The sequence below is a fragment of the Podarcis erhardii genome (genome assembly GCF_964252035.2).
Source record: "Podarcis erhardii genome assembly, chromosome: 11".
In the NCBI taxonomy this organism is placed as follows: domain Eukaryota; kingdom Metazoa; phylum Chordata; class Lepidosauria; order Squamata; family Lacertidae; genus Podarcis; species Podarcis erhardii.
Window position 1 is genome coordinate 26,686,028 of NC_138501.1, and position 26,394 is coordinate 26,712,421.

The 26,394-nt window shown below is 41.8% G+C and overlaps 1 long non-coding RNA gene across 1 annotated transcript in view; it reads left to right on the forward strand.

The window, feature by feature from the left end:
* The window catches only part of LOC309352239, a 28,789-nt gene extending 2,882 nt beyond the window's left edge, over window positions 1-25,907 (forward strand). The window contains exons 2-3 of the long non-coding RNA XR_014161180.1: window positions 25,276-25,517; window positions 25,600-25,907. This is a non-coding gene — a long non-coding RNA (uncharacterized lncRNA). The remainder of the gene's footprint in view (window positions 1-25,275; window positions 25,518-25,599) is intronic.
* Window positions 25,908-26,394: the final 487 nt, after the last annotated feature.

Here is a 26,394-nt window from a genome sequence, read left to right on the forward strand (position 1 = left end):
CTTCCATACAACCTGTTTACTGGTCATGCATCCTGATTTGTTGGCAGAAAGTGTGTGAGGTGGTTTTGTTTGTGGGTGAGGTTGTGTGATGTTGCCTTGAAGATTAAACAACTGTTATCCCACACTTTCCCATTCCTTTCCTTACTTGGAAAACCCTTATATTGGGGGGAAAGTGGGTTTGTTGTGCAGGAGCACCAAATCAATAAAACTGTGCTGATACACATTTGCTGATATGAGATTAAGTCCCACCCAAAAATAGCCACCATTTCCCTATGAAGCCCTGTCGGCATTTCCTTGCGGTTATCGGAGCAGACTTGTGGTTAACACGTCGCTTGGGTAAAAGAGGCTTGGTTGGGGGAGCAGCTGTCCTGAAGATCTGCTCACATATGATTTATATGGAAGGTGTGTCTGTGACATTACCCTACAAGCCACGTACAAGTAGGCAGGGGAAATGTCTCACTGTGTCCTCACTGCCAGGGTCACATGTCTGTTTACTTAGATTGGCATTTGGTGACTTGGCCTGCCTGATAGTATTCACAGCTGATGTTTCGCTTTTCTAGGATCTGGTTGCTCCAAAAGGAAAGAGTGCTAAATCATTTCAGGAATTAAAATAAACAGCTGATAAGCTGGTAAACAAATTGAAAATTGAAACCCTTAAGTCTCGCATTTGTGTTTTCTGTTACCTTCAAAGGTAGTCCACGTTAAGCTAACACTGCAGAATTTCACTTAAGTCCATATATATATGGCAAGAGTTTGCTCTGCTCCTGAAATTACATGGTTCATATAAACGGACCTGAAAAATGAAAGGCATTTTCATAGACATTTTTATCATGCCATCAAGTTTTCTCTGTTTATTGCTGATGTGTGGTTCCTCTTACACTTTTAAGAGTTTGACGGAGGTTCCCACTAACTTCCACTTATATGTTTGATCAAGCATAAAAAGGTGAGGTTTAGTAAAAAGGAGAGAGAGAATGAAATCAACTTGAAATAAAAGTATGCAACTACGAGTAGAAAGCAAGCTGGTGCGGGGGCAGCAGGCCTTAAGATATAATCGTGAAATTCATTACTCATGATCAGGACTCAGTTCTATGCTAAAACTGAATGCCAACCAAACCTCCACACCTGTGTTTGTTAAGCAGGAGGAGAAAATGCCTATGCCATGACAGGTGGGATGGCCAAAGTCATTTCCCCCTTTTCCGCTCCCTTTAAAAAATTTGTTTTGTCACGTGCATAAGCTGAATGCACACAAGTGCATAAATTGGGGGCTTACTGCAGATAAAAATGCATAAAAACAGCACAATCTATTAGAAACACGTAACAAAAAATCACCGACTGAATAACAATTGCAGAGATGTTTAATACAGTGCAATGTCAGAGTGCATGTAGCAACTGTACACCGATAAGTAAGTGGCATGCAACCAACAGATACTTCTGCATTTAACTATACCTGCAGGCTTCAGAAATGACATTTTCATATTGCATCTTGGGTCTGTTCAAATACTGTTGAAATGGGGGCCATAAAGAAGCAGTTACATCATTGCAGGAGAGGAGAGGACAGAATGCCTTGCTGAATGACAGATGGTATTCCTGAGCCTGTTTTAGAGGGGGGGGGGTTTATGTCATGTACTGCTCAGTCTAAAAGTCAGATCTGTGTGTTATCAGTTTGCAAGTTATGTTTCGCTGTCTGTGCAGGCTCAGGAATGTCTCATGCAAACAGCCAACCCCCCATCAACTCTCAGGTTCTAGTATTGCAAAATACTAACAGGCACTAATGGAGAGAATTATTGGCTATAAAGCAAATACCAGTGTGTTCCACGCAATGCCTGGACATAAGAGGAGAGGGAGACTGGATGCCCTTGTAAACACAGTTCTCAAGCTTTGGATACCCAAGGGACAAACAGAGGCCCCCTTTTCAGATCACAAGTTATCTAGACTTAGTGGGCCATTGGCACTGAATGTCCACATTTCAAGATTTAGGTGGGTTAAGCAAGGTTGTATGCAATCTCAATGTTGCCTTATAATTGGGAAACTCATCTGTTGACCTCCTATTCAGTTCCAGACCAGGGTTTCTAAAGTGTGTTACATGCTAACCAAGAGAGAAACCCAATCACTGAGATGGTGTCAGGGACTGGCTGGACGAAGAGGAGTGGTCGAAGGCAGCAGCCGGGGAACCCCCAAGGGGAAACCCTAGAGGATGAAGGTTCAGAGCCAGGGGATTGGTGGTGGAATACTGAGGAGAGGTCAAGGATTGGGAGGAGGGGCTGGATGCTGAAGAGGCAACAGGGTGTAGTGAGCAGGAAGAGCCTGTGACAGGGAGCAGTTCAGACTCTGGGGCTGAAGCAGAGGAAGTGGGGTCAAGAGGCTGCTGGGAAATCCAGGGAGTCTCCCTCTCCTGATGTGCCAAGCTGTCTGTCCTGATCTCCAAGAATGCACAGAATAATGAGGGGGGCAGAACAGAGACCAGAGGTGTGCAGATACAGTTTGAGACTGCTTGGGGAAAATCCGGGAGAGGAGGAGCCTTAGAAAGAGTGGAAGGCAGGGACCTTCAGTCCCGGCAACTGCTCCACAGGACCAGACCTGCTGGGAAGTGTTGCAGAGTTGCATGCTGTTTCCTTGAATGAAGAGTGAACGTCACTGACAATGGAGTCTTGCATCTTTCGTGCTGACCTGTGTCCGACTCCAGCCCTGACAGATGAGCTTGCCAAATGAACACACTTTTCCTACAGTTCTAAGGTTTGGGGATTGGAGAACCAAATGCAGTATGTCAACTCTTACCTTGTGTCAAGGGAAACTAACATTTGGGGGGGGGCTGAGGGCCATTCTTGTCCTATGGTTAACTCCCTCTGGGGTACACATGTCAGTGGGTGTAGGTAGCATTTAATTTTTTTTAAAGGACAAATATGGATGAGGTCTGGGAAGATTCATCCACCACATTTTGGTATCACAGAAACTTAGCAGATGACCCACAGGAGTGGTCAGTAGAAAAAAAGCATATTATTGAGAAAACTTTTTTAATAAGCATATTTTGGGGGGCTACAGAAAACCTTTTGGCATCACAGTCAGTATTTTAAAAAAAAATTAGTCTAAAACAATTTTTTAATATAATTTTTAATGGACAAATGAGGGAGGAGGCTGGGGAACCAAATAAACCTTTTGGCATCACAGTGAGCTACCTAGAAATAAAATAAAATAAAATGTTTGTTTGTTTGTTTGTTTGTTTGTTTGTTTGTTTGTTTGTTTAAAATCTGATTTTCTAATTCCTCGGTCTGTTCTTTGAAATGATACAGTTGAAGAAGAACTGTATCATGTGCTATTTCCACCCTATGAGAATTTGGATAAAACCCATACGACATTATCTAGTTAAAATTTCTCTGCCATTAGGTGTGGAATTATAGTCCAGGAGAGATGCCAAAGTCTGGACCCTGACTTATTTCACTTGAAGGGGAGGGTCCTGGACTTTGTAAGTGAAAACAATAATAATTTATGCACCTAGAAGTATTCTGAGGTATTCTAGAACATGCAGTGTCTGAAGGTCAGTTAACGCCCTTATTGGAGTAACCTTCCTTTGAAGTTATATAGCAAGGCTTTTAAAGCCTGGTTTTGCTCCTTTAAAATGCTTTTTCCATTATTTCCTCAGTTCTTTGATTTTTCTTTTTAAAACCAAAGAACTTTAAATAGCAATTTATGTGACATAGTTTCCATCCACCATATCCTACAGTATATATACTTTTGAGTGAAATCTCTGATAGTTTTGGAACTGAATGACGTTTTATGGAAATGAATCACAGAGCACACAAGTGGTAGACAAAACTGCACCTTTTGCCAAGAAAAACTGCCCAAATTATTTCTTCATTATGGTTTTTCGGTTCCTCGTAAGTAAAGGGAAACAAGGCAGTTAGTGTAATCAGCATATGTCAGGAGTGCTCTGATGGTGTTTCCTGCTTGGCAGGGGGTTGGACTTGATGGCCCTTGTGGTCTCTTCCAACTCTATGATTCTATGATTCTATGATTCTAAGCAGCAGATGTATTTTACATGCAACTTTAAAAGCTTTCTGAAGTATTTATGCTAAGCAAGTTTCCTAACATCCAGCCACATTGACTATAGGTGATGAAGGAAGAAGGCATATTGCATATATATGTATATTTGTGTGTTGTGGCACATCAGTGTGGACCATGGTCAGGAGACATGGCAGCTCTACAGATGCTGTTGAAATTTGCTCTTTGGGATCCCATCTGAGTTCTGCCACTGCTTCTTTCATCAGTAAGAGGTGGGAGAAACAGAAGAGCTCAGTGAAGGTGGTCTAAAGGCAAGGAGAACAAACATCAGAAGAGGTCCCAGCTGTCAATTTCTCCTTTTGGACAGCTTACCATTTTCTTTGGGTAGTTGGACTACTGATCTCACACTGCTGTGCTTTGAGTCAAACAGCTAGAAAGGTCTTGGGTTCTTAAGGAGCTCAGGCTTTCACCATCTCCTGGCTTCTTCATGCCATTGTACCTTATTTTAAGTGATAAACTGGCCACATGTATTCCAACTGGCTGTGACTGAAGTCACTGTGGACTTTTCAACATTGCCTGTTCTGGACAGGCAGCCTCAATTGCCGCCTAGTTAAATTGCCTAAACTGGCTTCAATTCAATTGTTTTGGCATTGCCGCGCTTCAGCCTAAGTAGAACAAAGAGTGCACACCAAGATGTACTTTAATGGAACAATAGCAGAATCCTGCTGACTTCAGACGTGCCGATTTCCCATTAAGAACAAATGTCATTCAAGCAACACCCTTGTCACTTTGCACTGGCCATTTTCTGAGGAGTCTGAAATTCAGGACAACCTATTTAGGGACAGTTTCATCTGGAGTTTCTTCATGCATTCATGCTACTTCACAAGGGTATGCTGTTTATTTTGAGAAGAAAAAGTGAGGAAGCTGTAGCTGGCCCAGGTAGATTCAGAGTCCAGAACCCCAAAACGGGACTGAGCCAGCAGTTTCTCCCAAATATCTGCATTCAGCATTCAAGACAGCCAGGTTAAAGCTGTTCATGTCCACACACCTGCTATCTCCCTGTTTCCAAACCAATTAATTCTTTGCAGCCAAGCAGTCAAACAGGTTTGAAGGATCAGCTATTTAATCAACTTGATTTGCTCATATTAATCAGAGGATTCATCATGAATGGTTAAAGTTACCATGGGTTCTCCCACATTATTCATGATGAAACCAGCAAACTATTTCATTACTTTATAGCTGTCATGATTGTACTGAGCTAAATTAAAAGGGAGGGAAAATCCAAAGGGCCCAAGGTGATCTTCACCTTAGCCCTGCACTGAATTTGCTCTGAGCCACCATGAGTAGTTTCAAAATTGTACACAGAAAGGTGAAATGTCTGGCTGTGGAAGAGAAAAGCCTACTTGTGCTTGCTTTGTTTCTCCTGGTTCTTTCCTAATGTCAGTTCTATACCAAGGGGAGCGAATGTGATGCTCTCCAGATCTACAACTCCCATCATTCCAGACTATTGACCATGAAGGCTGGGGATACTGGGAGTCTAGCAACTTTTGGAGGGGCATCACATTGCCGACCCCTGTCCAATTTATTTATTTACTTATTAAAATTTCTATAACATTTGATTGTAAAAACAAAAACAAAAAACCACACCCTCAAAGCAGTTTACAAAGAGAATAAAACAATTAAAAAACCACCAGCAAAAACAGTGATTTGAAACATTCAAAAAATGAAAACCGGAAATAAACTAAAAACAGATTAAAATATACATCAGCCTTCTTCATGTCTGGGTAGGCTTGTCTAAACAATTTTACTGTATCTTGCTAAGATCATTACTGGTCTTTCTTTCTTTCTTTCTTTCTTTCTTTCTTTCTTTCTTTCTTTCTTTCTCTTTCTTTCTTCTGTTTATAATATGTTAATCCAGTGAAAACTATGTTTAAAATAGGTTTTTAGCAGGTACTAAAAGGAGTACAGCGAAGGAGCCTGCCTAATGTCAGAGAATCCCAAAATTATAGGTGCTGCCACACTAAAAGATTGATTCCTGACCAATGCAGAATGTGTGTTATTTGGCATCTGTGGCCGTGCCAAGCCTTGCAGTTCAAGGACTGGGCATATACGGCGTGGTGGAACTGAAATTGACTGGGATGCACCAGGTCACTTCTGGTCTAGTCAATTTTGCTGGTCTTAAAAGGGCAGAACATTCTAGTAAGGGAACATCTTCGCTTTAAAAGGTCAGTATTATGCTTTTGCAGATAAGAGGCTATGTACGTAACCATTTCCATAATCAAACTAATTTCTTAAGCAAAACTTTTTAAAACGTTCTGGGCTCAGGACTTCCGATCGGCGCCAGCGTTTAAATGGCGGTCTTTGCCTCGAGCTCCGAGGCAGGACTGCTCCGCGAGTTTGGGTCTTACCCGCTACGGCAAGCGGGGGACCCCTAAAATCACAGGCGCTGAAGCCTGTGAACAAGGAGATTCGGTGGGCACCTTTGCGCCCCCCGGTATCGTGAAAGAGCCTTTTTAAAGGCTCCGGAGCGGCATCGGGGCGAGCGCGGTGCTGAGGATCGCTACCCAGCTTGCGGAGTGAAGCCGCGTCGCCATTGACGGAGAGCGCCGATTCCTTTCTGAAACTACTGATTGGCAACAACAACACCCGTGAGTAAGAACGGAAAATTAAGGAAACGGGACTTTAAAAATTTAGAAGATTTGGCTGAAAACGGGAAAGGCAAAATTAAGGAAGTCAGCCTCCCGGAACTGCATGAGTGACGGAGCAATGAAAAGATTGAGCTGTATTTAAAAGGAAAGTTATTTTAAACTCTATTTGACCGGACATCGAAAGGATCTCCCCCCTGTAGAGCAGGGGAAGGGGGGGGGAATAGAACTAATTAAACCTGCTAAAAGAAAGAAAGAGTTATGAACAGGGAAGTTTCCGCTGCCGACACCTCTGGCCAGACTGCCGGAGCAGCGATCGCCTAAAGAAGGAACTGTCAAATGAGCTGTCAAAAGATCGCGGTTACAAAACAAGACCTACTTGAAACATAATAACGGGACTTTGGTGGATAAAAGTTTCAATACCATAAAGTGCTACAAAGTAGGAACTTTGGTTGGACTTTTGGTTGGACTTTTGCTTTTGGAACTTTCCGTTTCTTTGTCTATCTGTTACCTCTGTTTGGATACAATTTCTCCCTCTAGAGGGCTTCAGTTGCATTACGGTGGATTCAGCGGGATTTTCCACTTGCAACTTTCCTGTGTGAACGACCTTGAGTTATGAGCAACCCGCTGGAAGAAATTTCAACAAGAAGTAAAACAAAGCAGGCTCAAAAACAAGCTCAAAAAAGAGGTTCCATATCAGGAGCAGCAGCTGCACAGGAGAAAACAACAGCAGCATCAATGGATTCTATGACACAGGCTCTACTCAGAATAAATCAATCTTTAGAAGTACTTACTAAGCAGTCTGCAGAGCTTACTAAACAGTCTACAGAGAACTCTAAGAAACTGACGGAGTTGACAACAAGATTGGACTTGAACACAACGACAATATCATCTAATACAGACTCTATTAATCGTTTAATTCAAGAGAGCACGGAAACAAGGAAAATAGCTGAGAGCGCCAGGAGCACTGCTGAGGAAACTAAGGGAAAATTTGCGCCTATTGCAAAGAAAGTACATGAACATGATGCAGCTTTAGCCCTTTTGGAATTGGAGAGGAAAAGTAAGAATCTGAAACTGAGATTGGTACCAGAAGAGGAAGAGGACAAGCTTGGGGAATTTCTTACAGATAAATTTCAAGACTTTTGGAATGATGAGCTAGATGGAGAGGAAGATGAATTTGTAATAACTACAGCCTTTCGGATTGGCAGGAAGCAAGGCAAGAAACCAAGAGATTGCTTAATCACTTTGAGATCAAAGGAAGAAAGAGATAAAATATTGAATTTACATTTCCAGAAGGCTTTGGTCATTAAAAACTCCCAGATACAGATTTTTAAGGATATCCCTAAACACTTTTTGGAGGTCAGAACTCAATTTAAAGACTTAGTTGATTTACTCAAACAGAACAACATTCCATTCAGGTGGGAATTCCCACAAGGGTTGTCCTTCAACTTCAAAGGGAAGAAAATTAAAATAAAAACAAATCAGGATAAAGAACACTTTCTGGAAAGAAATTCAGAGGATCTTCAGAAAGGAACTGTGAGTGAGAGGGAAATACCGGACATTTCAAACCTATCATTTGGATTGAACCAAGCACCGACCGAGGAGGAGCAAGAACTTGGTGCAGTCGGTGGAAGAGGTACCCAGCAATAAAAATGTCTCTGCAACTCCTGAGCTGGAATTGTAATGGTCTAAACCATCCCCGAAAAAGGGGCCAAGTGTTTCATATATTAAAGAAAGAACATTTAGATGTAATCTGCTTACAAGAAACCCACATTGCCAGGACACATAGAAAACTTCTAACAAACAAGAGACTAGGATTAGAATTTATCTCATCAGATAGAGTCAAGAAAAGAGGAGTAGTGATTTATGTCAAGGAAAAATTGGAGCCAAAAATGATATTTAAGGATGAACAAGGAAGATACCTGGCAGTGGAAATTCAAATTCAAGGAGAAAAGATTTTGATTGTAGGAGTTTATGCACCTAATGAGGGGAAGGCTGAGTTCTTTAAGAAGTTGCATGAGACTTTAATGGACTTTTTGGACCTTAAAATTATAATGATTGGCGACATGAATGGAGTTGTTTCCACAAACATGGATAAGGCCCAAAGACAAGTAATATCTAAGGATGGAAGACTACCAAAGACTTTTTTTGAACTGACTGACACTATGGACTTGATTGACATTTGGAGAACTAGGAACCCTCTGGAAAGGGAGGGGACTTTTTTCTCTGAAGCAAAAATGACATCGACCAAATATGGATTTCTAGTAATCTGGCATCAAGGGTTAAAAAAACAGAAATTTGCCCAAAAACCTGTTCCGACCATAATGCTGTAAAGATGGAAATGAGACTGACAACAGCTGGAACCTTTAGATGGAGAATGAATGACACCCTTTTTGGAGATGAAGCAATTTGTAAAAAGGCCCAAAAGACACTTAAAGATTACTTCGAGATAAACCTGAGATCAGATGTAGAAAAAAGAGTAATTTGGGACGCAAGCAAAGCCGTGATGCGTGGCTTCCTAATACAACAGAATTCAATAAAGAGGAAAAAACAGAATGAGAGGAAGGAGAAAATTTGGAACCTAATAAAAGAAGGGGAGAAGAAACTTAGATCTAAACCTAAGTCTCATGAGATTTTAAGAGAAATAAAGTTTCATCAAACACAATATATGGAACTGATGAATCAGGAAATAGAATGGAAAATAAAACAAATGAGGCAAAAGACCTTCGAGTCAGCAGATAAATGTGGAAAGCTACTGTCATGGCAATTGAAAAAGAGACAAAAGTTGAATACGGTGACATCACTCGAAGTAGATGGGAAGTTTATTAATAAACCAAATGAGATAAGTAATTGTTTTCAAAGTTTTTTCAAGAAACTGTATAAACAAGGGCCAAAGAATGAACAAGAGATAGAAGAATTTATTGAAAAACACGGCCTGCCAAAAATTTCGGAAAAAAACAGAAGGAGTTTGAATGAGAAAATTACAGATCAAGAAATAGAGGGTGCCATTCAGGATATGCAACTAGGGAAATCACCAGGACCAGATGGGTTGACCGCGAGATACTACAAAGCATTGAAGGAATGGTTAGTACAACCATTGAAAGAAGTTTGTAACCAAATCTTGGAGGGGAAAAAGGCTCCCGAATCGTGGAAGGAAGCATTCATCTCACTTATACCGAAGACAGAAACTGAGAAACATCAAGTTAAGAACTACCGCCCTATATCACTTTTGAATGTGGATTACAAAATTTTTGCAGACATTTTAGCAAAAAGATTTAAAAAAGTTTTGTTAGAGGAGATTCACAGGGACCAAACAGGCTTTCTACCAGGCAGACAAATGTCAGATAATGTGAGGAACATTATAGACATTTTGGAACTTCTGGAAACTGACATAAATAGAAAAGCTGTGTTGATTTTTGTGGATGCAGAGAAAGCCTTTGACAATATCTGCTGGAGCTTTATGAAGAGGAATCTTCAAGGGATGGGGGTAGGCCAAAATTTTGAAAAGGGTATAGGTGCAATATATTCTGAGCAAAAGGCTAAACTAATTGTAAATGGTATGGTCATGGACGAGATCCCAATTGAGAAAGGGACACGACAGGGATGCCCAATATCCCCCCTATTGTTTATATCGGTACTGGAGGTTTTGCTGAATATGATTAGAAGGGACCAGCTGGTTAAAGGAATACAGGTCGGAACTAAACATTATAAGTTAAGAGCATTTGCAGATGACCTAGTTTTGACATTGCAACAGCCAGAAGCCAGTACAAAAAGAGTTCTGGAATTAATTGAAATATTTGGTCAAGTAGCAGGTTTTAAATTAAATAAACATAAGACAAAGGTGCTGGAAAAAAATCTAACGATGGGGGAAAAAGATAGTTTCCAAAGAGAAACTGGTTTGGAAATTGCAAAAAGAGTGAAATATCTGGGGGTGAGTTTAACATCTAAGAATGTGAACCTATTCAAAGATAATTATGAGAAATGTTGGTTGGAAGTGAAGAAAGATTTTGATATATGGTCTAGGTTGAGACTTTCCTTGTTAGGCCGAATTGCTGTTATCAAGATGAATGTATTGCCGAGACTGTTATTTTTGTTCCAGACACTGCAAATTTTAGACAAGATGGACTGTTTCAAGAAGTGGCAGAAAGACATATCTAAATTTGTCTGGCAGGGCAAAAAGCCCAGAATAAAATTTAAGATTTTGACTGATGCAAAGGATAGAGGGGGCTTCGCCCTGCCGGACTTAAGACTTTATTATGAAGCGGCAGCTTTTTGCTGGCTGAAACAATGGCTACTTCTTGAGAATACAGATATCTTGGATCTGGAAGGCTACGATAACAACTTTGGTTGGCATGCATACTTATGGTATGACAAGGTAAAGGTTCATAGAAACTTTAAAAACCATATTGTCAGGAAAGCACTGTATAATGTATGGAATCGATATAAAGATTTGTTGGAGAGTAAAACCCCCAGGTGGTTGTCACCAATGGAAGCTAAGGCGGTAAAAAGACTGAACATGGATTCAGACTGGCCAAAATACTGTGAAATTATAGAATATGATGGTGAAAAGTTGAAACTACAGAGTTTTGAGAAATTAAAACCTAAAGTCCGAGACTGGTTACATTATTACCAGATTAATGAGACATTTAAGCAGGACAGGAAACTAGGATTCCAAAAGGAGAGGTCAAAACTAGAAACAGAATTGTTAGAACCCAATACTAAGAATCTGTCTAGAATGTATAATCTGCTGCTAAAATGGAACACACAGGATGAAACGGTCAAATCAGCTATGATTAAGTGGGCACAAGACATTGGTCATGATATTATGTTTGCTGACTGGGAGCAGTTATGGACCACAGGTATTAAATTCACGGCATGTAGTGCCTTAAAAGAGAATATAATGAAAATGATCTATAGATGGTACATGACCCCAGTCAAGCTTGCAAAGATATATCATTTGCCCAATAACAACTGTTGGAAGTGTAATGAATGCGAAGGAACTTTTTATCATCTTTGGTGGACCTGCCCGAAGATTAAGGCCTACTGGGAAATGATCTATAATGAAATTAAGAAAATCCTTAAGTGGACATTTGTAAAGAAACCGGAGGCTTTTCTCTTGGGCATGGTAGGCCAAATGATTCCAAAGAAAGATAGAACATTTTTTTATGTATGCAACAACAGCAGCAAGAATTCTTTTGGCAAAGTATTGGAAGACTAAAGAACTACCTACTCTGGAAGAATGGCAGACCAAGGTGACTGAATTTATGGGACTGGCAGAGATGACCGGCAGAATTCGTGACCAGAGGAGAGAGACAGTGGAAGAGGACTGGGAAAAATTCAAAATTTATCTTAAAAACTGTTGTAAAATTTCGGAATGTTAAGATGTCAAGGGATTTGATATAAAGAATTACAGCTGTAAAAATTTAAACTTAAGAAAATTTTAAAGAGAATTAAATATAAAAACGGATGAAGGATTGCTAAAAAATTTTAAAATAAGGATGCAGTGAAGGGGAGGCATGGGGAAGTCGTGTTATGTTTGTTTGTTTTTTGTTTGTGTTGTAAAACTAATAAAAATTATTTAAAAACAAAAAAAACAAAAACGTTCTGGGCTCAGATAAGAGGACAGGCAATGCACTATTCAGCACCAGCGAAGGAATAGCATAGGCGCTATCCTGTAAGTGGAATCTTCAACTAAAAGGGGCAGTATTTTGCCCCAGAAATTCCTATTTTGCTGGGAAATAATTCCAGCTTTTTCCAGATACTGCTTGAAGCATTACAGACATCGTGGCAGGGCAGAAAAATGAACACGTGTATTGTGGGCTACAATAGCATCATCTCCAAGCCTCTGAAAACTGACTTTCTCTACATAGCAAGAGGGAATCTAAATATTCTGCTAGTGCGTTGTGTGGTGATGTTTCTTGGGAGCTTACTGACAGAAGCTATGTCATGTTTACTTGAACCAGTTTCCGCGGCTCCCCCTCTCTCATTTCTCCCTGAGTCATTCCACTCCTTACATATCTGCCTACTGCCAAGATACTGTAGTTGAATACAGCTGGTTATAGCTGTCCTCCAGATATCACGCAGAACAGGGCTTCTGACAGCTTCTTAGTATTGCTGACGGGAAAGAAATGCAAAACATCAGCTTCCATAATGTGTGTGTTTGTGTGTGTGTGTGTGTGTGTGTGTGTGTGTGTGTGTGTGTGCATGCATGCATGCAACTATATATTTCTTGAGGAGCATAACATACTCTCAAAACCTATGTCTGCTTTGTCCACAATATAAGGTGCCCTGTTAAGTAAACTAAACCTTTTAGAGCTTTTCTTCAAGCATATACATAAAGACATTCCAGGACAAGCAGCAACACCCTTACCTAAAAAAGCAGACAGATTGTACTACTGAGCACTTCAAATAAATGCAGAAGATGGGGACCTCAGCTTTCCTCCAGTGGAAGCCCAGATATTTTCATCTTTGATATGAATTCAGCATCAAATGAAGTTAGTTATTACACTGATAAATCTAAGAGACTTATATTCCACCCTTCTGCCTCCATGAGTGAACAACGTTAAGAACAACAAATGGGACTTGCCACAAGTCCTCCTGTTTCGGGTTCCAGTCAGCCAGCTACCCAGCCCCAACATCTGTGTTACGCCATTCTAATCTTTCTCCCACTAGCTGTCAGTTTTCCTTATCCCACAATCATCCAGCATTTTGTGCCCACTGAGTGTGCTCAGTCTTCACTGGCCGGCTTTGGAGTTCCCCCCTCTTTATTGGTCTCTCAGGATATAGTTTGCCCCAGGGTATGGGTCTAAAAAAAGGAGAGGAAGTGATTAGCTTGCTAAAGCTAAGCAGGTCTGAGTCTGGTCAGTGCTTGGATGGGAGACCAATTGGGAACCACATTTATACTGGCTTTGGTTCTTTGTCAGAATATTGGTGGAATATAAATGCATGGAAATAAATAAGGAAGTGGAATAGCTTAGCTTGCCTTCTGAAGAAGAGGGGGGAAAGAACCAAAGGGAAGAAATTCCATAACCTGGGCCCACCACATATGAACTTCCACAGAATCACAGAACTTATAGAGTTGGAAGGGACCACAAGGGTAATCTAGTCCAACCCCCTGCAATGCAGGACTCATTTGCCCAACATCAGGCTCAAACCCCTGACCCTGAGATTAAGAGACTCATGCTCTAGCGATTGAACTATCTCAACTGTCAATGCACCAAGCAAAGACCCTACAGCAGTGGTGGGCCTAGATGATAAGGTGGATGAAAAATCTATTTAAAATGGGTTCGCTTTGTAGAATATCTGACATTTCTAGAATCTATGTGCATGAAATAAGCATGTGGAAAAGGGTAACCAAAATTATCAAGAACCTAGAGCAACTCACTTATGCAGGAAGGTAGCAATGTTTGGGGCTTTAATATACAAATTGTGCGGTAGATGTGATAGCAAAGGACGATACGATAAAGGTGTATATTCATGGTGTGGAGAAAGTTGGAACTTTTTCTCAATCTCATAATAGTTTTGAGATTCAGAACCTCCAAAAGGAAGTTCTTTTTCACACAGTGCGTAGCTGAACTATGGAACATGCTCTGGCAAGATGCGCTGGCTAGAAACTTTGATGGCTTCAAAAGGGGTCAGACGAGTTTATAGAGGATAAGGCTCTCAATGGCGACTATTCATGATGGCTATGGGAGACCTCCAGGCAGCCTGCCTCCGAGTGGCAGCTGCCGGAGAACAACAATGAGTGTGAGAGTTTCTCATAGGGGAAAGTTCCTCACTGGGCTTTGCTCCAACCTCCTGAGCATAATCAAAACATACTTGCAGCTCTCAAACCACAGCCTGGGGAATGGAGAAAACAGGGCTGCCTCTCCCTGATTAACTCAACATTCTATAGTACTGGGGTTATAATCATTGCTCAAATTATCAGAGAACATTGCCAGGGCATGCTATTTTTCACATATCCTAGAAAAATGTGAAAATCAATGCAATTGCTACAGGGGAGTGTCACACCTCCAGACAAACAGGGTCCCTCGTTTGATGTCTCTGACAACCTTCTGATTAAAACTTACAGTTTATGAATTTATTTATTCCAATCTTGAAGAGGAATGTTTTCCCTGCTCTCATTTGGCCTCCATGGTGGCATATTAACCTACTGCATGTTCAAATTCCTTAAATAAGTAAAGGAATGCACATTTTATAGACTTAATGAAAACAAATGGAGGGGAGAAGAAGACACTCTAAAATGCTCTCGAGTCCATGGGTCTTAATAAAGTTTGGCATGAAATATTTCTCAAAAGTCCCCAGCATTTAATTGCAGCACGGTCTTAGTTGATTCTTTATCTAAACATACTTGAGTTGATGCTACACCATACAAAGCATGCCCCCAGGGCTCATAATAGTAACAACATCAACAACACGTATGGTAGCCACAATCCAACATAGAACTTGCCTACAAGAGACAGTGGCCCTCAAGCTGCCCCCCCCCCACTTTAGCTATTAAATAGCTAAATAGCTGCTATATGAGTGGGAAATAAAATTACATATTTTCATGTAGAATGAAGCTGTTCTTAGTATTCTAGGCACACTGCATATTCTAGGTCTACATGCCTGAGAAGTATCTATAGGGGCTGCACACTTTGTCCAACCATATGTTGCCCACCCACAAGCTAGACTCAGCTCCAAATTTTTTTTTCACCCCAAATGTGTTTGGTGGAATGGAGGTGGGAGGGAGACTCTGGTCTCAGTTATTCTTGCTTTTGTCTCACAATTCTTTTAAGAGCGCTGAAGAAGGAACCTGAAAGCTGCTGTTATTTTTAAAAATGGGATTCATTCTCAACATTTATACTAGCAATTAGAGTAAATAAGTCATTGGCAATCGGATTGCTGGTGAGCACTGTTCCTAATGCTATAATTATATCATTAATTATCCTTATGTACAAACATGGAAGAAGACTAATCAAAGGTCTGCTCATTCAAGATCCGCTCTAGAAGGAGGCAAAGAATTGCCAAAGGAGAATATTGCGCAGACAGGAAGAATGCTAAATACGTTGGATTTGTGGATAAGCATAGTTCGCTGAAACCAGCTTCACATGGAAAGCCCTAAAGCCATGACTTAAAGAACCCCTAGCTACAGTAGTTTATTTTGTATATATTTGTGTAGAGTATTTCAGCACAGTGCTTAAGACTGCAGTCCAATGCATACTGTGGGTCTTGCTTCCCAGAAAACACCTAAAATGTAGAAACCAGAAACTTACAGTACAATTCCAGCCATGTCTATGCAGAAATAAGTTCTATTGAATTCAGTGTGACTTACTTCCTGGCAAGTGGGGTTAGGACTGCAGCCTTCTATTATGCACTCATCACAGATAATACTGTCTTCTAATAATAATTTGTGAACCTTTTCCTATAAGGCACCCCAAAGCAATTTACAATATAATAAAAACTCATATTAAACAGTTACATTATTTAAAACATATGTATGTATATATGTGTATCTTTTACGCACAGAAAGTGTTTAAAACAACAGCACATATATTAATTTAATTTAAATCCATACTTTGCTGCTTTCATCACATCCTCAAGAAATTGGCCAGCATAATTCTTCAGGGTGGTCTGTAGGCTGTTGACCCTTATATCAGTGAACGGAGTCTGGGACACCTCCCCTTTGTGAGTTGTTTGCTAGGCACTGAGAACAAAGACCTTCACTGCCACAGCAAGCTAGATGCCATGATGGATGCAATCCCAAGTGAGGTTTCCAGTGTTTTGTGAGATCACTTTCAGTTTTTGCAGCCTGCTGACATTGACAGAGTACTTGTGTGTATGCTCCCAACAATGTGGCCCTTGAACCAATATAGCTGATTAAAGTTAGTTGTGGGGGCATGTTTGGGTGGGTTTAGGGTGTGGTGTACATGTCTCTGCATAAGGAGTGGTGCTAACTGCCTTGAAGGAGGCAATTTGTGCAGTTATTCCTGACAAAAACACCCTGGACCTGATGGCATTTAACAACAACCCACCCTATCACAAATACCCCGGGGAGGGGGAGCACTTGAGTGTGTCATGGTGACTCAGCAGCAGGCATCCCTAGAGGAAATGGATTAGCTAGACCAGTGTTTCCCAGACTTGGGTCCCCAGCTGTTGTTGGACTACAACTCCCATTATCCCTGGCCACTGGTCCTGCTAGCTACAGATGATGGGAGTTGTAGTCCAACAACTGCTGGTGACCCAAGTTTGGGAAACACTGATCTAGACTAGGGTTACCAGGCGTCCCCAGTTCCCAGGGACAGTCCCTGGATTTGCAAATCTGTCCCTGGACAAATTCCATCCCTGGAATGTCCCCAGATTTGCAAATCTGTCCCCGGGAAATGCGACAGCGGCAGCCTCAGCAGCCCGGAGCTAGCCTGGTAGCTCAGTTGGCTCTGGCTGGCTTCAGGAGCTGCTCGCTGTCATGGTGTCTGCCATTTTTCCTTGCCAAAAGTCCTCATATGATGTGTCTTGTGCGCAGCACATCATATGGGGGCTTCTGGAGATGAAAAATGGCAGGCACCACGGCAGCGAGCAGCTCCTGAAGCCAGCCAGAGCCAACTGTGCTACCAGGCTGGCTTCGGGCTGCTGACTGCCACCACCACCGCCACTGCCAAAGGTGAACCAGGGACGTTCGGCAGTACAGATCTCCTGCCCCCTCCCCCCTTTGTTTTGACTGATCGGGGGAGGCTCCGGAGTCAAGGCTGACAGACTGTTGCCCAGTTTTTTAAAAAAAACTCTGCGCATTTATGTTTTACAGAAGGGCTTTGCACTTGCCTGGCAGAGAAACGGCGTGCCTTGCACCCCTCCTGGGCAACGCTCGCCCGCCCATGATTCCCGAGCCTCCCCCAATCTGTCAAAACAAAGGGGGAAGGGAACAGATCATCAGGGAAGGCTCGGGATATGCATGTGTGCTTGGGCCCAGGGTCTTTTGCCTCTCCATTCCCACTACTGACTCCAAAGTGTCCCCGGATTCATTGAAAAAAAATCTGGTAACCATAATCTAGACCCACTTCATCCTGGGTTCAGACCTGGGTTTGAGACTGAATCTGTCTCAATCGCCTATTGGGAGAGAGACAAGGGGACTGCAATCCTGTTGGTCTAACTAGATTTCTCATGAGCTTTTGATACCATCAACCATGGCATCCTCCTAGACTATGAGAAAAGCATATTGGGGGCACAGTTCTGCAGCGATTCTGGTATTATCTCTAGGGGCTGTTCCAGAAGGTAGCACTGGGTGAGTGCTTCTCAGCCCTCTGGCTCTTGAGCTGTAGATGTGAAGCCATTGGGAGCGGTCATTTGGAGCTCTGGAGCAAGGTGTCATCCATATGCTCATGAAACTCAACTCTGGATACACCTAGTCATACACTTACTTGAATGTAAAAGGAAGAGAATTCTATTCATTGTAGTTGTGTGAAAGCACAGCATGTAAGAAGTACAGCCTAATTTCAAGTCCCAAAGAAGAATTCTATTTAGATTTATTCAACAATAATTGCTACTGGGTTCAACAGAAGATACTCCTAAGTAAGTGTGCATAGAATTTCAGTTTGCAGTGCTCTGAAGGGTTTAGAGCTTAGAGGTTTAGAATGAACATTTAGCGTTTTAAGTTAGATTTTATTCTGGAAATATGTGAGGAATAAAGTTGCTATCTATAGTTGATGACAAGTGATTGGGAAAAGAAAAAAGCTTTTATTGATTTTTCCTTCTCTGATCCCAAAACATGTCCCAAGGCCCTTTCATACACCTCAATAGCCCATACAACAAGCACATAAGATAAGTCAGTCATATTATCTCCATATAGCCATATTTGAGTCTGACACTGAGAGATAATGGATTGCCTATGGGTACCTAATATAAAAAGATTCTGGAAGCCATTAAGGCTCCGTTTATAGGATGTGAAACAAGACAACTCTGACCAAAAGGGCATAATGCAACTTGTTCATGCCTCACTGAAATGAGTGGAAGCATTTTATCAAAGGGACAACCCCCCTTCTTCCCGCAGTAGATAGTCCTATACATTAATTAGTGGAAGTGAGGATGTCATTCAGATTTTTTTGCCTTGGGCACCCAACTTTTTATTACCTATGTCAAAATACTTTGGGTGCGCCTTCCCTGGAAATGTTATGGTATCTCTGAATCGGTTTAATTAAAATTAAGTGTTTAATTTACAAAAATAACTCCCCAAACAAGGCTTTTCAAATGATAACAATTTATTTGCTTTCACAAACACCAGAGCCCCAAAGGGATAGTTAAGAAGCCATTCATGGAAGCCAAACAGAAATTTGATAGGCATGGGACCTTTGTTTGTCCTTAAATAGCTGTTAGAAGATTCATTTTCTATTATCAAATAGATAAAAGCTGTTTGTGTTGTGTGGCATGCTGAACTTGGCAAGCTGTGATAATGATCCAGGTGGGCTCTCAGCCAGTCAGCAGCGAGGAGAGTGGAGCAGGCTTCCCTCTGCCAGCCAAGAGGACAAAAAGTTTGCCTTCCTCAAGAGGAGGATGAATTCCATCAGCTGTGGCAGAGGGCCAGATGAACAGCCAAATTCCTTAATAAGACAGCCCCTTCTCTCAATTGAAAGGTCACAACACAAGAGGAAAATGGTCTGGGAGGGAGGTGCTATTGGCAATTTAAAAAAAAAAAAAAAACATTCAATGAGTAACGGTGCTGCTGTGTAACATTTTGAATCCTTCATTTCCTATGGGTGTAAAATAGACCTGGTGAATTCAATCTCCTTATTACTAAATATGAAGTCATACGCATGCGGGAGCTTTTGCAAGGTGGGGCCTAAATGTGTACACTATTCAAGTTTATAGATACACACATGCCTCGGGTATTACTGGCTACAGAGATGTGACGACTGCTTTCTTTTCCAGGGAGACACAAAGGGCAAGCCACATGTTGCAGGAAGTAGCACTGGTGATTCACTGAAACTTTCTTCTTTCCCTTTGAGTAAGACTTGACTCAGAACAGTTACAGAGCAAAGAGAAAGTAATTAAAAACGCCTTCATACTTTTGTGACGTTCAAGGCTTCTGGTCCACTCCCAACCAAATGTCTTTGCATCTTGTAACATTCTGCTAGAGACTCTGTTCCATAATAATTAACTTAGCTTTAGCTTCTAAACTACCTTTAATGTGAGGCTTTGAAGTAACTGTCAGCATTTGTACATATCCAGTGTGATAGATTTCAGGCAGGAAACAGCTGTAGTTAACCCTTAAACATTCTCTTTTACAAGTTTGGCAGTTTCATTCCACTTATTAATGCTCTGAGCATTTCCTATTCAGAGGATGAGACCATAGAAAATATTATCTGTACGTTGTAAAAAAATAAATTACGTAAGGTTGGCTACCTATTGACTGCTGCCGTAGGACCACTAGGGTGAATAGCATTTACACTAGTACAGTGCTCAAGATCCTATTCCTGTTGTGGATTTTTGTTTGGCTATTGCCAAAACTTTAGATCTCCTAATTTGCTTAGAAATATTGATGACTCTGTAAGGGAAACATTGCATGTAGAAAAATTGTGGATACCTTAATATTCATATTTTAGCTGTTTTTAATTGGGATAAGATGTCTGCAGGGACGTGGGTGGCGCTGTGGGTTAAACCACAGAGCCTAGGACTTGCCGATCAGAAGGTTGGTGGTTCGAATCCCCGAGACGGGGTGAGCTCCCGTTGCTCCTGCCAACCTAGCAGTTTGAAAGCACATCAAAGTGCAAGTAGATAAATAGGTACCGCTCCGGCGGGAAGGTAAATGGAGTTTCTATGCGCTGCTCTGGTGCCAGCGGGAAGGTAAATGGAGTTTCTATGCGCTGCTCTGGTGCCACCAGAAGTGGCTTAGTCATGCTGGCCACATGACCAGGAATCTGTACGCTGGCTCCCTCGGCCAATAAAGTGAGATGAGTGCCCGAATCCCAGAGTCGGCCACGACTGGACGACCTAATGGTCAGGGGTCCCTTTACCTTTACCTTTTTAAGATGTCTGCACAAAAACAAAACTACTAGCCTGTGCTTGCAATGGAAGTGAGGGGAGAGAGAAGAAACTGAAACAGGAAGTGGTTAATCAAGCTACAGCTTCCATTATAGTTATAGCAAATTCCATAACATGGGCATAGCCAAGGGGCAGTGGATGGGGGAAGCTGCCTCCTCCTAAATCAAGTAAATAAATAAAAATAAATAACTGACCAATTACATCACAGATAACTTGGTTCTGCCCCTCCCTCAGCATAAAGAGTGCCCCACTTAAAATAAATCATGGCTACGCCCATGTCCCATAATGACAAATAAAGGCAGGAACATAGGCACTGCTGCATAACACTTATAGCTCCTATGTCTGACAGTATAACTGCAGAATTCGGCAGATATTTCTATCCACCATGTACAGCTGATGCTCTTAACCACTCCTTGGTGTGTGTGGTGTCCCTTATGTTTTGAAGTCTGTTCCAGGAAGGAATTCCCTCCTGAGGGCCATCCAGCTTTCTTCTCATATTTGATTCTGCGTTTGCCCACAAAAGATTATTGGTGTAGTACAACAGCTTGAATGACTTGCAAACAGCCTCTAGATTACTGTGGGAAGAGGGTGGGGGAAACTAGAGCTCTGTTGGCTACTCAAAGGTTACAGATAGGTAGCCGTGTTGGTCTGCCATAGTCAAAACAAAACAAATTCCTTCCAGTAGCACCTTAAAGACCAACTAAGTCAGTTCTTGGTATGAGCTTACGTGTGCATGCACACTTCTTCAGATGTGTGTATCTGAAGAAGTGTGCATGCACACGTAAGCTCATACCAAGAACTGACTTAGTTGGTCTTTAAGGTGCTACTGGAAGGAATTTGTTTTGTTTTGGCTACTCAAAGGATGAGTGAAATTTCCTGGACCAGTTCTGGGGGTGTGATGCCCAGTGACTATTCATTTACCTACTAATCAATTTATCATCCGTCCACATGTTCATAAAAAAACCAAAAACATACCAAGGCAGCATAGAACATGGGATTAGGATTATGGGAAGGTTATCAAGGCCCTTCTGATTCTGTCACTCCTGAGCAAGGACCTAAAAGAAGCTGTACAATGATCAGTTCCTCTCCTCTCCACCCAAAGGAGGAAGGACTCTGGCTCTGTGTATGAGCATGCCTCCAGATTCTGAGAGTGCTATTCTACTAGCAGCTTCTACTGGTTCACAACTGAATGGGGACTCTTGTGCTAGAAAACAGGGTGGTATAGTCTTTATCTGTACTAGCCTTCAATATCCTGGGCCCTCTAGACATTTTGGACTCCAGTGATCCCATCCTGCCTGGGGCTGATGAGGGTTGTACTCTAAAGCATCTGGAGAAATCCAGATTGGCAAAGGCTGGTCTATACATTGGCTCAATGCCTCTGTTGTTAAAAAACAAGCGTGCTTGCAAAATATTAGCTCAGAATGATTGGGATCATTATCACAGCTTGCCAAGTTCAGCATGCCACACAACACAAACAGCTTTTATCTATTTGATAATAGAAAATGAATCTTCTAACAGCTATTTAAGGACAAACAAAGGTCCCATGCCTATCAAATTTCTGTTTGGCTTCCATGAATGGCTTCTTAACTATCCCTTTGGGGCTCTGGTGTTTGTGAAAGCAAATAAATTGTTATCATTTGAAAAGCCTTGTTTGGGGAGTTATTTTTGTAGCACCGTCCCTTATCACTGCTGTGAGTGACAAATCAGATCAGTGGCATAAACACACATTAAATAACTACAACATCTAAGATGTATGCTTTGGATCTCCCTTGGCATCTCTTTGTGAGAGATTTGCCACTGGACCAGTTAGGATTGGTTCCAGCTCTTTATACACTATGGTATAAATCATCATTTTCTAGCTGGTCTCCATCTTGGAGAAACAGATCAAGTTGGACACACAAAATTCGCTGCGCTCTACAAATATATATTGGAGTTATTATAATCGAATCTTTCAGTTTTAAGAAGCTGAGGCTGCAATCTTATGCACACTTAATTGGGACTGTTGACATGGATGGTACTTCGTTCTGAGTCAATATGGATTGGATCAAGCTGCCCAAAACTCACAGGGGTGTGAAGAAACATGAGAACAACATTGACGGCACAGAGTAACCTGAAGGCAAACAAGAATAACTCCAGACATAATTGTCACGCAATGGTTAACAGCTTCCTATTCCCCTGTTTCTCTTAAATGTCAAACTTTCTCACACTAGTGACGTCTTCAGATGTTAGGAAATCGCTGAAAGCTGAGGAGGAAAGCCAGCAGTGCAACACTGCTTCGGCCAAGTGAAATTTCATAATTTGTTTTTCACTGCTTTCTTTGAATTCCGGGGGAAAATATATCCTGCATATTTCAACATGCATATTAAGTGAAGCTTAAAGTTCTGGGAACCAAGTCACAATGCCTAAGAAAATAGTCTCTGATGGGATAGGGTGGAGGCTGCTGTTGATAGGCAGCCAGTTCTCTGTTTTCTAATGTTCACGTTTCTTGGCCAAGTGACTAGTTCCCCCTTCTTAGCACACATTCAGCCACGCTGAGAACGCTCTGCCCTTAAGTGTGTTGACATCTGATAGCAGCCCACATGCAGGGGGTCTTTTGAGCATTAGGCAAGAATGTTTTCAAACTTGCAACTATTGATTACACAGAAGTGCCATTTGTGCCCCTAGTGGATGCTATATACTATAGAATCACAGAACTGTAGAGTTGGAAGGGACCCTGAGGGTCATCTAGTCCAACCCCCAGCAATGCAGAAATATGCTTGTGGCCCGTATGGGGATTGGACCTGCGACCTTGGCATTATCACCATGCGCTAACCAACTGAGCTAGGTAGGCAATGTAGTGCTAGACTACTACAACAACAATATTATTTATATGCCACCTGTCTTACTGGTTACCCCCGCCATTCTGGGTGGCTTCCAACAAAACTCCCAACAATTCTCACATAAATGGTCAATGGTCAGGGATGAGAGGAGTTGTAGTCCAAAAACATCTGGAGGGTTAACCACTTTGGCTAACCCTGATATAACATGGCACTGAAACTGCACTGACTGCCTAAGTTGGTGATATTTGTTGGTAGCAAGATGGGGAGAGGCATGTAACCCTGCTTGTTCTCTTTGGGTTATGCACAGCTTTTGATACCATTGGCCCTGATATCCTTCTGGATTGGTACTGGGAGATACGGGATCATGACACTGTACCACAGTGTTTCCACTCCAACCTTCAGGGCCATTTCCAGCAAGTAGTTAAGAGGAGATATTGATGAATGAAATTTATTCTCCATCCCTAGTTTCAGAAAAGCACGATACAATGGTCTGTCATTAAATAAATACAAACCAAAGCTGTTGCTTTAAAATTAACTGAACGGGATAGTCATGAGTATTCCTTAACAGAAGGGAAATTATAGAAACACACTTCCCCTCCTTTCCCTCCAGTTCTCAGATATTTATGAGTGCATTTACATATACTGATGTAACCAGAACAGAGGATCAACCTCTTTCATTTGTTAAAGCATCACATATCCTTAGAGCTCCATTGTCTACTAACATCTGCACATTTCACACATAATGAAAAATGAATGGAGTTTGTTATTGTTAAAGACAGAATGCCAAAGTTCAGCATGTCATATTAATTTGTTGCTTATTCAAAACTCATCCAAAACACCCTGCAAGTAATTGTAGCTTTCTTTCTCCCCTTCATGGCCAAAACAGGTCAAATAGAGTTTATGGGGAGTGGGCAGCGAGAACCTGGACAAGCAGAATGACAGTGTGGCCTGCCCAATGTGCAACTTGAACACATTTTAGCAGAAGTGTCTCACATTCTTTTTACGCTGATCACAGTGGCATGGGAGGGCCATAGTGGACAATGTGACACTGATTTCCCCTTCTCCTCCTGCCTCTTCCTTTCCTCCCCAGTAAGCAGCAATGACTCAGCTATCGAGAAATAGCTAAAGCTCCATCTTATTGCCATGAGGGCCACTACTGGAGAAGTAACTTGTGGAAGTCTACTTAAATGGGAGGTGATTACTTGGTTTCAAGAATTCTTCTTTCATGGAGAGGAAGCACTTGCAGGTCCCTGTTCGGCTTTTGCCTTTGAGAAAACAACGTTCCTGCTTAGTCACCACTTCCTAATCCTTTAAACTAGGGGTCGCATCCGAGCACCAGTCGCATTTTGCGGGCATCAATCAGAAAAAGCTTGTTACGTGTGTGCAGCATAACACAAAATGTCTGCCTCCTCTAAAACACCAGACTAAGAGAAAAGACCACAAAATGGTGCAGGCCTGCCCCCAATTAGCTCCCTCCATCAGTAGAAGAAGACACCAACATCAGCTACTGCTAACCTCACTCACCTCTCCTCTGTTCAGAGCAGAAGGGAAAGTGGGTGTCCAGTCCTGGCATCCAATGAAATGTAGGCATATTTAAGGGAATATGTTCAGGGAACAGAAAGCCAAGCCAGTGCACACAAGAACTGAGCAGAATGAACAAACAGTGCATTGTTACGATCATTTGCATTGGCAGTTTTTGTATGTGCTGTAGGGGGAAGTGTGGGGCAGATGGAGCTTGTCAACTTGGGAAGGTAGCCCATCTAGGAAAAGGAAAACTCTGGTTCTAAACCTCGGCTGCCTTGCAGGATTTCTTCAGGAGAAGAAAAGCCTAAGGAGTAAACCCTACACAAATTCGGAGTGAAATCCCTAAGATGTTTGGGTGGCGCCTTGTACGTCTCCTTCCAGCAACTCTTGCAGCCCAGCTGGTGCCAGATGTATCGCTCTGCTTTCCTTTAGACCACATCCACACAACCACTGAGAAGGGGATCTTGTCATCTGAGTAGCCCAAGACCTTCATATACACTGCCCAGGCTTGCACCATGGGGAGGTAACTTTGGCTCCCTTAAAAAGCAGCCATAAATTCAAAAGCAGAACTTAGCAATCAAATCTCTTCTCTCCCTTTTTTCAAGGCACCCTCACTTTTGCTCTGCATATAAGGAAGTAGCTGATTACCAGAACATTTACGAATAGTGTGTTAACAAAAGAGGCCATTGAGAACCGGAGGTAGGCTAATGAAGTATATATGGCTACATATTTAAGGTATTTAGATCCACAACTTCAAAAGACAAATTTGAAGAGTTCCGTTTATTTTCTGTATTTTGGTGTGCTGCATCAAAACTGCAACTTTGCTCACAAGAGAAAACCCCAAACAAATCCAATCTTCCGAGACATACATTGAATGAAACGTGTCCTGCTGGTGATACTATTTTAAATGCAAACAAATAAATAAATCATTCACTGGTCCATTTAATTTATATATTGAAACACACAGGGGTAACAACGAAAGATGATAAAGCAGTGGGAAGGGGAAGAAGCGTGACAAATGTTGCTGGCATGATCTTGTCTGTGTGATGTGACAAAGGCCATGATCAGACATTGTGCTACACCAGCCACTCCTGACCAAGGCTCAAAATGGCACTGAAAGATAAATCTTTACTGATAGTGCAACAATAACATGCTTAACACATATCAGCTGATGAGAACATTCCTTGGGGGCACCAGATGAAGGTTCTTCTCAAGGCAACAGCTCTCTGAATTTAAACTATGGCTTGAAAGAAACCATAGTTGAGATTCACAAAAAAGAAAAAAAGCTGAGGTTAATAAAAACGGAAGGAAAGCTACCAAGCTACCACTCATGGCCACGCCAGAGGCGGACCATGCAAGTCCGAGGCTCCCCTAGGCTCATGCTAATTGTGCTAGATTAT